Source organism: Python bivittatus, unplaced genomic scaffold, assembly GCF_059951505.1.
Source record: "Python bivittatus isolate LINGU-HERP-01145 unplaced genomic scaffold, Pbiv_v1 ctg000330_np1212, whole genome shotgun sequence".
Classification (NCBI taxonomy): Eukaryota; Metazoa; Chordata; class Lepidosauria; order Squamata; family Pythonidae; genus Python; species Python bivittatus.
In genome coordinates, this window is record NW_028277058.1 from 28,346,077 (window position 1) to 28,360,655 (window position 14,579).

Sequence of the window (14,579 nt, forward strand, 5' to 3'; positions counted from 1 at the left end):
CCACCTAGTGACCCTCCAGATTATTGCAGATCAGATCAGATAGCCCCAGTACTGGTAAATATTGTTTATGCCTATCGCCACAGTGTATACCATATGATACCTTTTAGCCCTGGAAGCCTGCAATAATAGGAAAGATCCACTTAAATTTCTGGAAATACCTACATACGTATGTTTGCCTTCTTTTTAGAGGATATCTTTTCTTTCCAAATAAGTTTCATAGTTTTGGAGGGTTTTCTCCTTGTTGGGGATATTTGTATATGTGTATAAGTAAAAGAAAATGAGAATATCATGATTCACATGTTGGAAAAATGCATGATATCTTCTAAAAATAGGATTTTACAATTCTGAATCTTGCCAAATATCTTGTGATATTTAAAAATATCATTATCTAAAATCAAAATGAATAAAACTCTATTGGCCAGTAACCATGTCACACACAGAATTTTAAATCCAATTCTAGGGTCAATTTATATCACCTGTGATGTTTCCTAGGACTTATTTAGTTTTTGGATAGCTTTTTTAATTGCCTTATATCAAGCCTTACTTGTATAATACTGTATTTCTGATCATCTCTTCAGTAGACAGGGAGAGAGGTGATATTTCAGCAAAGCAATTCAACTCAAGCACATAACCTCAAATATTTTATCTTGAAATAAAATTGTTGACTGTTTCTACTTATGTCCTGAATTCTAAACTCATTCAGTCTTAAACACTGCCACTTCTAATAGCAGTGATCTACATGGCCCACCAGCCATAGCAGCAGCTTAACAGGGCTTTGTTACTGCCATTACCATAGCACAAGAAGGAAACCCATAGTCCATATGATAAACATGACACCTGAGCTTTTTGCATGCAAAAATCTGTTCTAGATTTTTTTTCTAAAAATCTAGAATCTGTTCTATCCTCCCGACTCAAATATTTTGACTTTTTTTGCCTTTGGGGGATATGCCTTTGAGGATCAAAATGGGTACTTCCAGTCTGTTATTTAAAACCTCCCAACCATCAAAATACAAAAAAGGACACACACACCCCAAAAAAAACCAACAACAACTCTCCACTGCCTGTTCTGATAACACTATGATATTAACAGTCACATCTCTTGGACCCCAGGAAAAAAGCCAGAATGAGCCTCTGCCCTAAGAGAAAATTGGTATGGTTGCTTGGCTAAAGAAGAACTGATAATAAAAGAATTGACAACCACCTGGTTGCCACAATCCTTGGCTAACTGAGTCACAAGGTACGCAGCCCGCTGATTTTAAATTTACTCTGAAAGAGGAAAAGAGAATTCCTTATGACGTATAAGAGAAGCTAAGATGGAAAAATGGAAAATATAGGCTCAGCCATTTGTGTTAGGCTTTATATAGCACCTGCCATAGTTCTGATATCTAAGCCCTGCAGAAAAGCCCAGATGAAAAGCAATAGGCCTAGAAAGATATTTCATGACATGACATTCATATTCTCATCTTGCAGTGACCTTTTCCACCAAGCTTGTCAGCTGCAAATGAAAGCAATGAGTTCCTGTACAGGTGAAAAATCAGGACACAGAACTACAGGCAATGGGTCTTAGCTAGAAGTTCCAAGAGAAGAAAATAATTCAAACTGGAACTAGGGAAAGAGATACCAAAGAGAGAGAGAGGGTGGAAACTGAACTTTTTAAATGGATTTAAATACCTCAGGTTTATAAATTTGATAAGAAATGCAAACAAGAGAAAAATGGGGAGACAAAACAAGGTGATATATGCACAGTTTAAGAACAACTGGAGTATGAGAAACAGGGAAACACAGTTGTAAAAAAAAAACCATCTATAACTGGAATAAATGGGGCAGAGAGGTGGAAATGGTAATGTGAAGTTATCCAGAATGGGTCAGTTGTGTCAAAACGAGAGGAATGATTTGTGACATCCTTCCTCCATGAAAGCATAAATGAAGATGAACCACCCTGATTTGGCAACAGTTTCATGAAGTGGATTGGCTACTTCATGAAGGAGATTCATTCATACAGTGAAGCCAAAATGCTACCAGCACTGCACCCGTCCACTATGGACTATTCAGTAAGACAGAAATGTAACCGAATTCAGCATGAAGGGTCTCAAATCATTTAAGATCAGGATTTTCTTTGCTGAAGATGTAAAACATTGGAGGTTCATTGATCCATATGATATGGTCCTGTGACCATTTAGTACTTGTTTGGAATGATATTTTAATATATATAAATAGATTTATGGAAAAACCTTTAAATTTAAGGATGTTAGTGTGATGTTGAATTATATACCAAAGCTTTGGAATCTGTTTATCAGGAATTAAGGTTGTATCATGCAGAGGGAGTGGCTAAAAGAATTATATTGGGAAATTGGAAAAGTGACAGTATTAAAAAAAAAATCAACAATTCACTATTGGTATTTTCCTATTCTTTTTTCTGCACATATTATAGCAAATTTCCCAAGCATCCTTTGGATTGATTTAAACCATCCCATTCTGTACCTGGCACATTTTCAAAGCAGAGAATATCCAAAACTCCATCTTCTGTGAGGTCATTATAGTTTTTGAGGGGAAACAAATGGAAACAGATGGGCTACAAGGGAAGTAAGTTGTAACCAATTTCTACTTGTAACCAGTTTTTCTCTGCTCCTTATATCCTGTAAATTCTGTACATTATGTGAAATGGGATGTGCATGGAAGTCACATATATGAAGACCAGTTGACATTGTCTCAACTATAGATTTCCTCATTATTTGTGCTCTCCTAATGAGTAGATGGAGTATGGTGATGCTAGATAGAAGAAGTACCAGTGATTCACGCAGGTAGAAAAAGTCCTCTGTTTGAAGATAATTCTGAATTCATGCTTGCTGATTCATAACTTTACATGCATTACAAAGTAAATTCTGCCTGTTTCTGAAAGAGAAAGGCTAAAAGAGGTAGCAACAATATTTAAAAATGGCATGGCAAATTCGGATCACCTCATCAGCTAGAAGAATTTTCCCATGAAATCTTTTCAATAAAAAAAAATTGTTTAAATTCTACAAAATGACAAATCTAAAGAGCACATAATAACAATATATAATTGTTATTTAAAATGTTTACATAACTAAAAGATAAACATTAAAACATAAAGAAAAGTTAGAAAAGTTAGAAAGAAAGAAAAAATATTTAAAAAAAAGTTCAGAAAGCAATACTAATAGAAAAAGAAAAAAAGCAAACAATAATTAAAGAAGTAACTTCCTATCTTATTTACAGCAGTTACGAACAAACTTATTATTCTGATTCCCACCTTGAAATTACATTACAAGGTTCCCTTCTATCCCATATTCAACTCTTTTTTCATTCAACAAATCCAGAAATCACCATTGCATTTTTTTCCATTTTCAGCAAAAAGTCCACAAAAAGTACTAAGGGCAGCCAACTCCAAACGCTCTGATGATTTCATATTTTGTTTTTGGATTAACTGAGTTTGTGATCCACAATAAAGATATTTATATACAAAATAGGGCCTTGAACCCCAATCTAATTTTTTTAATGTTTTTATTTTATTTTATTAAATTTATATGCCGCCCATCTCACTGTATAAGTGACTCTAGGTGCCTTACAAGTAGAAAACAATAAAAAACAATAAGTCTTTACAAAAATATTCAAATTAAAAGGCAGAGAGAGCATCTTCAAGCCACCAACCACCCCCAATGCTGCAAACCCCCATTGGATCCCCATGCTAGTTGACAGAGCCAGGTGTTAACACTTTTCCAGGCCAGAAGAGTGGGGGCCGATCTCACCTCAAGGGGCAATGTGTTCCACAGGGCAGGGGCGATGGCAGAAAATGCTCTTCTCCTAGATCCCCCCAGTCAAAATTCTTTAGCCGATGGGGTCCATAACATGCCCTTCCATGTATTTATTAGTTTTGATCACATTCTTTGGTAACAAAATGCTGCGGTGTCCTTGGATCGCTGAAGATAGCCAGATGTAGCAGATAAATAACAGAGTGAATTCAGCCACCCAGAACATTTCTCACCATTCTTAAAAACTATTGTACTGACTTCTGATCCATTCCTAGGCTCAGTTCAAGATGCTAGGATTAACCTTTACAAGAGTGTATTAGTTAATCTGGGATAAAGTATTTCCAAAACTATCTTCTTGCTTTTTAATCTTCCTCTGAGGTCCTTGTCTGGCCCCTTCAAAATCCAAGATAGGGAAGATGAAAACTGTGATATAAACCTTTTTTAAAAAAAATTCTAAGGAGGCTTGCGTGGCTCTGAGTGTTTTGACCAATGTGAAGTATCCCTCTGCGGTTTTGCATGGCCTTAATGCCTCATCCAAGATCACTCAGTGAGCTCAGTGGACCAATGGCTCTAAGGCGATTTGTCAGTATTCACCAAAGACTTTCCTACAAACAACTTATTCTTACAGTGCTGATCACTTGGTATTTGGTAGAGAGATTAAAAAGTAGGCAAATCCCACATTGCCTTCTGTTTCCATGGACACAGTTTTCTAATTCTGTGTGGAAGTCATGAGTTGCTTTTTGGTGGTTGTTTTTTTTTTTTTGAAAAAAAAAAATCTACCAACCTCATTAATTCTGTTCTAGGAGCTTCTTTACTTAATCGCTTGTGCAAATGTACTGAAATACTTTGGCACCAGAAAGGAAAGTACACAAAAATAGAAGAGAAACAGGCTCTTCCAAATATGTTTGAGCAGGAAAGCAGTGATAATGAATGGAAGACCTAAAGATTGTGAATCATCCTTGTGATCTGAAGAGACTTTTAGAAGTAGCTCTGAATGAGAGCACTAGTTCTTTTCAACTAATAATATCCCCCCATTCATCTTTAGGTTGCTTGGCACTTCCACCCCAGAAATGGCACAATAAACAACATAATTCTTCCATACAGAAAAAGGGAAAATGTACTCTAAAGCATGAATCTTACTTTAGAAATGTATTTTCTATGCATTTGAAGGAGTAGTAGAAAATAAAGACTTGTAACTCTGAGGTTCACTTTTGAAGCTGTTTTTGATCACTGCCATGCAAATATTGCCATACTGTTCCTGTATAAAATATAATTGTAGTATTATCTACTTCACTGTACATTTTTGTTTTGTTGATGCTAAATATTGTTTTGTTAGAGTGATGAGCTTCTCTTCTTATTTAGTCCAGCTAGTGACCTCCATATTGGTTGAGCTATAGCCCCCCGCCCCACCCCATCATCCCTTATGGTACATGACTAAACCTGGCCTGCATTCTAATTCACAAATATTGAGAGATTTTGACCTTGGCAATAATGTTTCTTGTAGGATTTCTCCATCAACCACAAACAACCATTCCTTCAAAGGGGAATTACTTTACTGAATATAACACACGTGCATATGAATACACAGAATCAAAAATGTTCAGATGATTTGTAGCAGGAAAATTAGAAAACAAATCAGAATTTAATCAATTAGCTCATACAGTGTGAAAGATCAGAATCTAAAAGAAAAGGATAAGGTACTGAATTAAATGCCAAAAGTAAAATGGGTACATTGCTAGATCGAATTGCTAATCCCCAAATTAAAGTGTAATTTGGCTCTTACTGTTCTTCACCTGAATACTAATTGGGAGTGTTGCAGCTATATGTGAATCAATAAAGATTAAACTTTTCTTTGGTGGAACTTTGTATCCAAGGAACAATAAAATCTGCCTCTTCCATCTCCATCCTGCCCTCCTCCCCCAATTGTCCATCAACTCTTTGTTCATCTAATAAGGAAACAAAAAAGAGTCTGCAATAAATACAGTATTCATTTTCTGCAATTTTTAATGCAAACAATAGTTGCATTCCAGGCAAAAAATACAGACTCCATGCCATGTCCAAATGCCATAAATAACATTTGTAAAGAGCAATGTTCTCCACAGCATTTTTTTCCTAACTGGCAGGAGCCCTTTTTCCTAAATTATCCCTTTTCCTCTCCTGTTGTTTTCTTATAAAACACATTTTTTAAAAATGCTCACACTTAGGGCAATCGTTTCCAAAAATGTTACTTTGGAGAGATTAAAATGAAGATCCTGGTTGATCCTACAGCAACAAATTCTGTGCATTACAGCAGTTTAAAAGAGAAAGGACAGTATTCATTTCCTACCATTGAGGTTGGTAGGGCATTCATACCTACTGATTTATGGATGATCTGGCTGCCTCAAGATCTTACAGGTTAGTGGTCAGCTGCCAAAAACTTTGATTCTGTGCATCACTGCGGAAATCCATGATTACTCACCATGAACTGATTGTCTTGAGATTAGCATAAGCAGAACTTTCATCATAAACATCATATTTAAAATTGTTGGTTTTATCATCTATAAATAAATACTTCTCTGAAATCACAGAAACACATTCCAAATATTTGGTTTTATCTGTAAATAAGCATTTTTCTTTCCCTTTCCCTTTTCTTTCCCTTTCTCTTTTTCTGAAAGTGTAGCTTAGAATCCATGATCTAGTTGACTAGATTTCCAGACTTCAACAGATGAACTTACGGCTGGCTCATTCTTCAGAAACATACAGCATGATGATGATGCTATTACAAAAAAGCACCTTTACCTGCAGCTATTTATTACATGCATTATTGTTGTGACTGTTCACCCAACTGCTAAGTGCCTCTGTGAACCTCACGCTAAGTGCCTCTGTGAACAAACTGAGCATGCAAGCAAACAGCGTGTTGGCAAAGATCCTCAAAATAAGTACTCCAAAAACTGAGAATAGGATTGCTCATCATACCTTTTTTTCAATGTGGGTGCCCTAGAACATGTAAATATGTTCTGGAAGTCTGTGAATCCATAGAGATCAGCTTTGTAAATCAATACTACACACACTTGCCTAACTGAATTTAATAGTATGTTCTTCTGTTTAGAAACATACAGGATTGCCCTCTTACTAATCTCCATTATCAAATGTAATAATCAGAAAATGGTGAAGCAGTAGGCAGATTCATAATTGTGTGGGAAAATGCTGAGACTCAGCTCTGACAGTCCCCAGCTCCTTAGATGGAAATAATAGAGACAATAAGTTTTCTGACACCTTGGAATAAATTTAGATTCTAAGATTACAGTTAAAAATAGACTGAACAAATGCACAAGAATCTGGGGACTGTGAGTTGCTGTCTCATTAACCTAAGACACAAAAATACTGAAGTTTTTTTTCTCAAAAGTTAAAAAAGAAAATTGTGGGGATGGAACATATAAGATCATCTCTTGTCTCCTTATATGCTACCTGTCCAAAACCCTTTGTGTTATAAAATATAGATTTCCTTGCTGAATCAAGACATATAATTATTTTAATTTTAGCCAATAATTTTATATTGCATTTGGCTCCTAAGATTGGAGACTATGGCTAAAAAGAATTATAACATAAAGCTAAAAAGATTACACTTTGAATTTTGAATATTTTCTTCCCCCTCTGAAGACTGCGGGACATAAGGATGGCAACGTGGTAGGCAAACATTTCCAATTCTTGTTTTAAAAGTTGCTATTTTAATGGGTGAAAAGGGGGTACTAAGGATCACAGAGACTTAACACAGCTCTTTGAAGTTATTTGTGGTATCTAGTTCAGTATGTACATATGTTGTGTGATTTCAAGTCAGTCTTGACTTCTTGCGACCATGTGGACAAGTCTATGTAGTTCTCTTGACAACATATTTCAGAAGTGATTTGCCATTGCCTTCTTCCTAGGGCTGAGAGTGATTGGCCCAAAGTAACCCAGCTGTGTTGTGCCTAAGGAAGGACTACAACTCATAGTTTCCTGGATTCTAGCCCAGTTCCTTTAACCATTAGACCAAATTGGCCTAGCCCTCAAAAGATATTGGACAGAAATTCCCATTATTCCCATATGCCATTAGCATAGCTCTGCTGGTTGGAAAGTAAGGGGATTGTAGGACAGCCCATCTGGAAAGTTACAGTTGAGAATTGCAATACTATGCATAGGGCCTTACCACACAATGACTCTAATGGTCTTGTGATGTGGACACACCACAAACCAGCAGTAACATACTGTAAACCCCAAGATACTAAATTTTTTCACTAAATCTTTATCAAACAATTTTTCCCTGCATTTCCTGCTCACATTTCTATGACCTGCTGCTAGATGTTGTCCGTTTCCCAGAGTACAGACTGGGCCTTTAGACACCAATTATAATTCAAAGCTTAGGGTCTTAGGGATGCTGTAGCCTCACACTAGTCAAGAGATTTTCTGCTACAAAATCTGAGCTCTTGCCTGAGATCTGGCAGCTTCTACTGAGAAGAACATGCTTGACTTGCCGATGGTGTGGGCAATAGAGAGATAAATGAACTGCTTGGTTCACATTGTTTTGGGGATGATTTGCAAATGAAAAGATGTTGGTGTGGCAAATACATAGTGTCCAAAGCTTTCTTGAAACAGCAGATGAAATCTTGAGAAAAGTCATTCATAAATAGATCCATCCTAGCCTATCTTTTCATTTGAAAAAACTAGCTAATCTTAGGAAGACAAAGGATTCTAATCATTATTCCCCCCAAGCAAAGGACAAGTAGAAGCTTTCCCAGTTTCTCCCACTAGCAATGTCCTTTCAGGTGACTTTCAAAGGATCAATGCAGTTTTCATTTCAAAAAGAAAAAATCACCATTCAGGCTTTAAATTTTCAGAACTGATATATCAAGCAACATGAATGAGTCAGGAACCAAGTGATCAGTAAAAAAAAAAAAAAAAAAGTAAGAGAAGTAGCAAAATAATTTAGAAGTAGAGATTAGAGTTCAACCACAGAGAGCCAAAGAACAATACGTTACCAGCAACCCTGCCTTTCTTCCATGAGCACTGTTGTACTGCACATTACATTGACAAATCAACTATTCTCAAATTTAAACAATCAGTAACCCCAGATCTGACATCAGAAATGGAAATATCCCAAAACCAGAGGGGGGAACACTTTAATTCTACAAACCATCTTTGAAAAAAGAATAACTGTACAAAGATAGATTTTACTATGGCTGATGTGGGTCTTCTGGGCTGTGTGGCCGTGTTCTGGAAGTTTTGGTTCCTAACGTTTCGCCAGCATCTGTGACCGGCATCTTCAGAGGACCTGAAGATGCCGGTCACAGATGCTGGCAAAACGTTAGGAACCAAAACTTCCAGAACACGGCCACACAGCCCGGAAGACCCACATCAGCCATTGTATTCCAGCCGTGAAAGCCTTCAACAATATATAGATTTTACTGTATGAAACAGCTGAACAAGAATCCATCGGATTTTATATTTATTCCTACTGATTAAACAGGCACTGTGTTAACCCTGTTTTCAGTGTAAAAATAATTGTGTCACATAAGAGCTCTTTGTTAAAGCTCCCTGTCTATAGTTTTTTTAAAAATCTCTCCTTTTACTTCATTCTCTTCTCTCTGTTCCCCATTCTTGCAATTGTTTGGTGTACATGTAATATACTCCACTCATCATCTAATCAGATGATTTATAATTTAAAAACAAAGGTATGAAAAAATAGGTCTCTATTCTCTTTTCTACAAGTGCCGATCATACAGGATGCATCCTATTTATAACAGCCTTAAGTAGCCAATCCGCCTCTTTAAAAGTACTATGTGCACAGTATGAAGGAATGGATAAATCAAGAGGATACTCTTAGACCCCTCTCTCTTTTACAAAATAAGTACCTTCACTTCCTTGGAGGAAGGATAAAATGAAAAATTTAGCTTTTAGCTCTCCATCTGCAAAAACAAACTTTTTTTAAACTGTATGAAAAGTTGGTATGCAGATATTTAGTTTATTTTCAGAAACTAAGAACACCACAATGAATGACACTCTTATTAAAAAATAATTGATGTAAAATTTAAATATAATGGAATTAAAATTTCTGCAAATATATATAACTTTTAAATTTAGTTTATAAAGTTTGGTTACTTGGAAGATTCACACCTCCATGTCACTATGGAAATAAACTATGTCTTAATGAACCAGTATCATTATGATTAAGAGGAATAAAAACCTGACAACTTGAGCTTATCCAACTATATCATAAGCTTGAAGCGATGTTATTTTAAAATGAATGATCCAGATTCAGTTCTGCTGATAATGTTATTACCTTTTCTAACTTTTCAATTTCTTTTAATTGCATGTAGCTTATTTAAGAATGTCTCTGTAGGGAAATAAAACCCAGGCTGGAATTTCACAAATGTTGATTTAAATCATGATTTATTATAGACATTACTTCATGGAATTTCAAAGTGTGACTATCAGCTGACAAAAACTCTAAACCTTGCATTCTTTACAATATCTTTTGATATTTGTATGATTTTTAATGAATGAGCTAAGAGAATGATTGCTCACTTAACTCTTGCCAAATGATCTATAGCTATAACTAAGTTGGGTGACATATTCATAATGAAAATAAGCCACTTTATGTTTACTCTGTATGGTCTGATAGAAATATATTTTGAAAAAAAGCTGGGAATATCTTCTGGGAAGTGAAAATGTAAGAATAAATCTATTTTTAAAAAAATAAAGAGTGGCTTTTAATATGAATCATATTGGTTCTCATTTCACCAGTGATATTTTATTATTTAAGAAATTTATTGAAGAAAGTTATTGTTTAAGGAATTAAAAAGAATCCAGTGATCACTTTCAGAGGAATCCATCCTAAATGATGGGAAAGAAAGAACATGACAAATCTGGTATTCACACAAAAGGGAGGACCCTAAAGAGCCATTCTTTAACAGGCCCATGAGAAGTCATTGGGGGAAAAAAATCTTCTCATACCCAAAGAGAAGGAAGAAGGGTCAGCTCGCATTTCCCCAGGCCAAGCCTCTTAAAATGTAGACTGTTTGCATTCAGTCAATAGTTCAGTTTTATAGGCCTGTGGAGCCAAATACTGCCAGACTTTTGAACCTTGTGCTGCTTTCTGTCTGGCTATACTGTGCCCTCATCTTTTGGAGCCAAAAGCTCTTTTAACCACTAGCAATTAGGATAGAGTATGTTAATCCTCTCCTTCAGGCAAAATCAACTCTACTGAAGGTTGAATTGCATGAAAGATTGAAAGGATGGGCCACAGCTAAGAAGAAGTTTACTGGATAGTAGAAGATGTAGGGTGAGGTTACTGAAACCCTGAGTGTGATGTCAAATGTGTTTGATATTGCTAGTCTTGAAGAAAGCTGAACTACTATTGAAAAGCAAAGGGGCACCCTGAGATATTTCTCCCACCACCACACACACACATCTATACAGCTCTGCCTTTGAGTTCAGTTTTTAAAAGTCAGTATTTCCAACTCAGCTCAATGAAATGACTGATGCCATAATCTAAATACGTATATTCCAATGGTATTCAGGTTTTTTGTTTTTTGAATTGGTTGGACCCAAAATTGGATCAGGAGCTATCTCCTCAATAATGAGAAACTTAATATGAATCCAACGATGGTTTCATATGCTACATTAAGCTCAAGGGCCACACCAGATTTTGCATTCCAAAAGTGAACAGATCAGAAGTTTTAAAGCACAAGGTGTATAAGGCATCATTTTCCTTAAGACAGCAAATCCTACAAATATGCAAAAAAGTGGGCCCACTCAAAGAGATGGTGATGAGCCGACATGCAGCCCTGGGCCACAATTTTTGCATTCCTGCACTAAGTCATAATGTAGTTAGGCCTAGCATGATTGAACCTGGAACACGGGTTAAGATGGGATTAAGGGAGGGCTAATAATCACAATTTATAACTATGGTTTATTCTGGAGGTTCTTTCCAGCATCTGTACAGACAAAGGAATTCCAGAGAAACCACATACTGGAGCCTAATCAGCAGCTACATCTCACTGGTCTGGGTTTATTTTTGTTTTTGTTTTTTTTCATTATCACAGGTATGTGTGGCCAGAGGAAGTGGGAATCTCAGTGGTGTAGTATCTTTAATGGCTCTGTTATTTACAACAACAGTTTTTAAAAACTATAACGGTGGATAAAATATTGGCCTACATGCAGAGTGGTGGAAATCAAGGCAGATCTGGTGTGCCACAGATGAATAAGCAACTTACCCATGATTGACCCCAGACTTGTACAAACATAATTTCTCTGTGGTTTTTTCCCTGAAAAAAAAAATCAGACTTCATTCCAGTTTCAAAATGATGTATTTGAAGGAGAAAAATGATATGTACCTTTGATATGCATTACTCTTTTTCCAACACCATATTTAATCATTGGACACAATAAATCCTTTAGGCTACAAAAATACATCAATTTGCCTTTGGTTAAGCCCCAATGAACCAAATAGAACTTACTTTTAACTTGACATATATAGGATTGCACTGTTCATATTTTAGATTGCACTCCTTTATATGCTTACTAGGCAATAGGCTTCCTTCAGTTTAGTGGAACTTACTTTCAAGTAAACATGCTGTAATCATTTTATTGCAAATATTAGAACTATTCATTTTACTGTATAGGATTGCTTTAAAAAGTTATGGAAGCTATGGTCCAAACACATCTGAAGGATACCAGGTTGGAAAATAACATTCAGTTTAAAATAAATGCAGTTTCTCTTACCACGGTTGAGAAGGCTGTGACCAGGTGGGTGTCCTATATGGTTGCTCAATCTGCTGTTCAGATGTTAACTCTTGATGGACCATTTCAAAGCTTCTTTCCTTTTGTGATTTTGTATCTTTAAATCAGATATAGAATGAATAATAGCCTTTGAAGTACAACGAGAATGCCTTTAAACTCTGAAAAGTAGGACATATGGCCAACCTAGTGAAGTGTGTGATTACTACTGCAATCATTATCTTTATATTCCAAGAGTCTAACTGAGGATAACTACAATTTGCAACATGAACACATGATTGTAACAAAGATTCTGATGTTAAAGTCAGAAAACCAATGGAGGAAAAAAAAATCCTTCCTGTAACTAGTCCCAGACTTATGGGATTCACTGTCTTTGGACAATATTCTAGAGGTGGGAAGTCCTATTTATTGTAGTGGCACAGGATACAATACGTGTCTGCCCACCAGTCTGTAGGTGGAAAATCACATGATAAATTGGGGCAGAGGGGAGATTTTAAAAAATCTCTATTTCTAACCTGCTCTTTTAAATATTGTATTACAACAGTTGTTGTTTCCAAGGAAACTTTGCATCATTTTTGAAAGTGTCTCACAATTTAATTCTGCAGCTGGTTTTCAAGAGCTTTTTTTAGGGGGGGGGATGCTTACTATATTTGGATTTCATATTTTTAATCCAAGTCTTAGTTCCATATAAAGGTAAGGAAAAATTAATGGAAAAGGATATGAAGTTTTCTTTTCCTATTTTATTCACCATCTGGATATTTTTCCAGTTTTTGAAAATCTTATATCAGCAACCACACAGTACACTAATTAATCACAGAAGTAAGCTCTCCAATAAAAACAAATCTGTTTTGCAGGAATATTGTGGGGTAATCCATAACTAAATTGTGGAAATCTGGCTGGCATAATAGGAAAAAGTCCTTAAAAGAATATTTATTATATTCTTAACTTAACGCCAATGTTTAATTTTTTATTTTTTAATGGTCATAATAAAGTGTATAGTTTATTAGCACAATACCTAAGCAAGTAAAAGTAAGAGTTCTCTTAAGCACAGCTATTTTAATTGCACGGACAGAAGAACAGAAATTGATACATACACATACACACATTGGGATTACATCTCCCAGAATTCCCAGCCATCATGGTCATCATTTTGACACATTTGGTGTTTGGCTGGAGAAGACTGCAGCTTGCACTTCTATCTGATCTTCTCTTATTCCTGCATCACTGCACTTTCTGCCCTTGCTTCATGTCAGAATGTAAGCGCTCCTTCTGTATCAGCCTTGATTTATCTGGGCTGCCCTCCTCATGTGTTGAGATGGCAGTTCCCAGAATTCTTCAGTCTTGGGCAATGCTAACTGGGAATTCTGGGAGATGTCCCAACACATTTCAAGGATACCAGGCTGAAGAAGGCTACTCCATTCCAAACCAGGCTTCTTTCTTCCATGGTTATTATATTACTTGCTAAGTTGTTCTTTCCTATAGCATTTGCTGAGTATTTTTGTTATGTCCTGATTCTATGTATTCTTAAGAACTTCACTGAAGGCATATGTGCGCCCTTTCCCCATCAGGACAGGAACAGCCATGTCTGCTGAATTTGTCTTTTAAGCATGCAAAATTTAAAAATATAGGGGCAATCTTGCAACTTATATAAACCTTCAGATTTATATTCTGCCTTTCTTCTCAGAGGAGAAATACACTCCTATCTTTCTTCACAGTGACTGTGAAATAGATTACGCTAGAAAATAGTGAATGACCCATACTCATCCAGTAAGCTTCCATGATAGAAGGCAGAATTGAATTTGAGTCTTCCTAGTCCTAGTTTAATATTTTACACCACACTGGCTTCTGCCTTGGAAAATTGGTTTCTTTTTCCATTATTTAGCTCTACATGGAAGGAAAGAGAAGAGGCTGACCAGCAGCAAGCTGTGGTGGGTGCACTGCTGGAAGACCTAAAGGACCAGGTTGGGGACAAATCGTCCTGGAGAAAATCTGTCTATGTGGTCACTGACAGTCGACACTATCTTGATGGCAATCATCTTTCCTTTTATCCCAAATCTT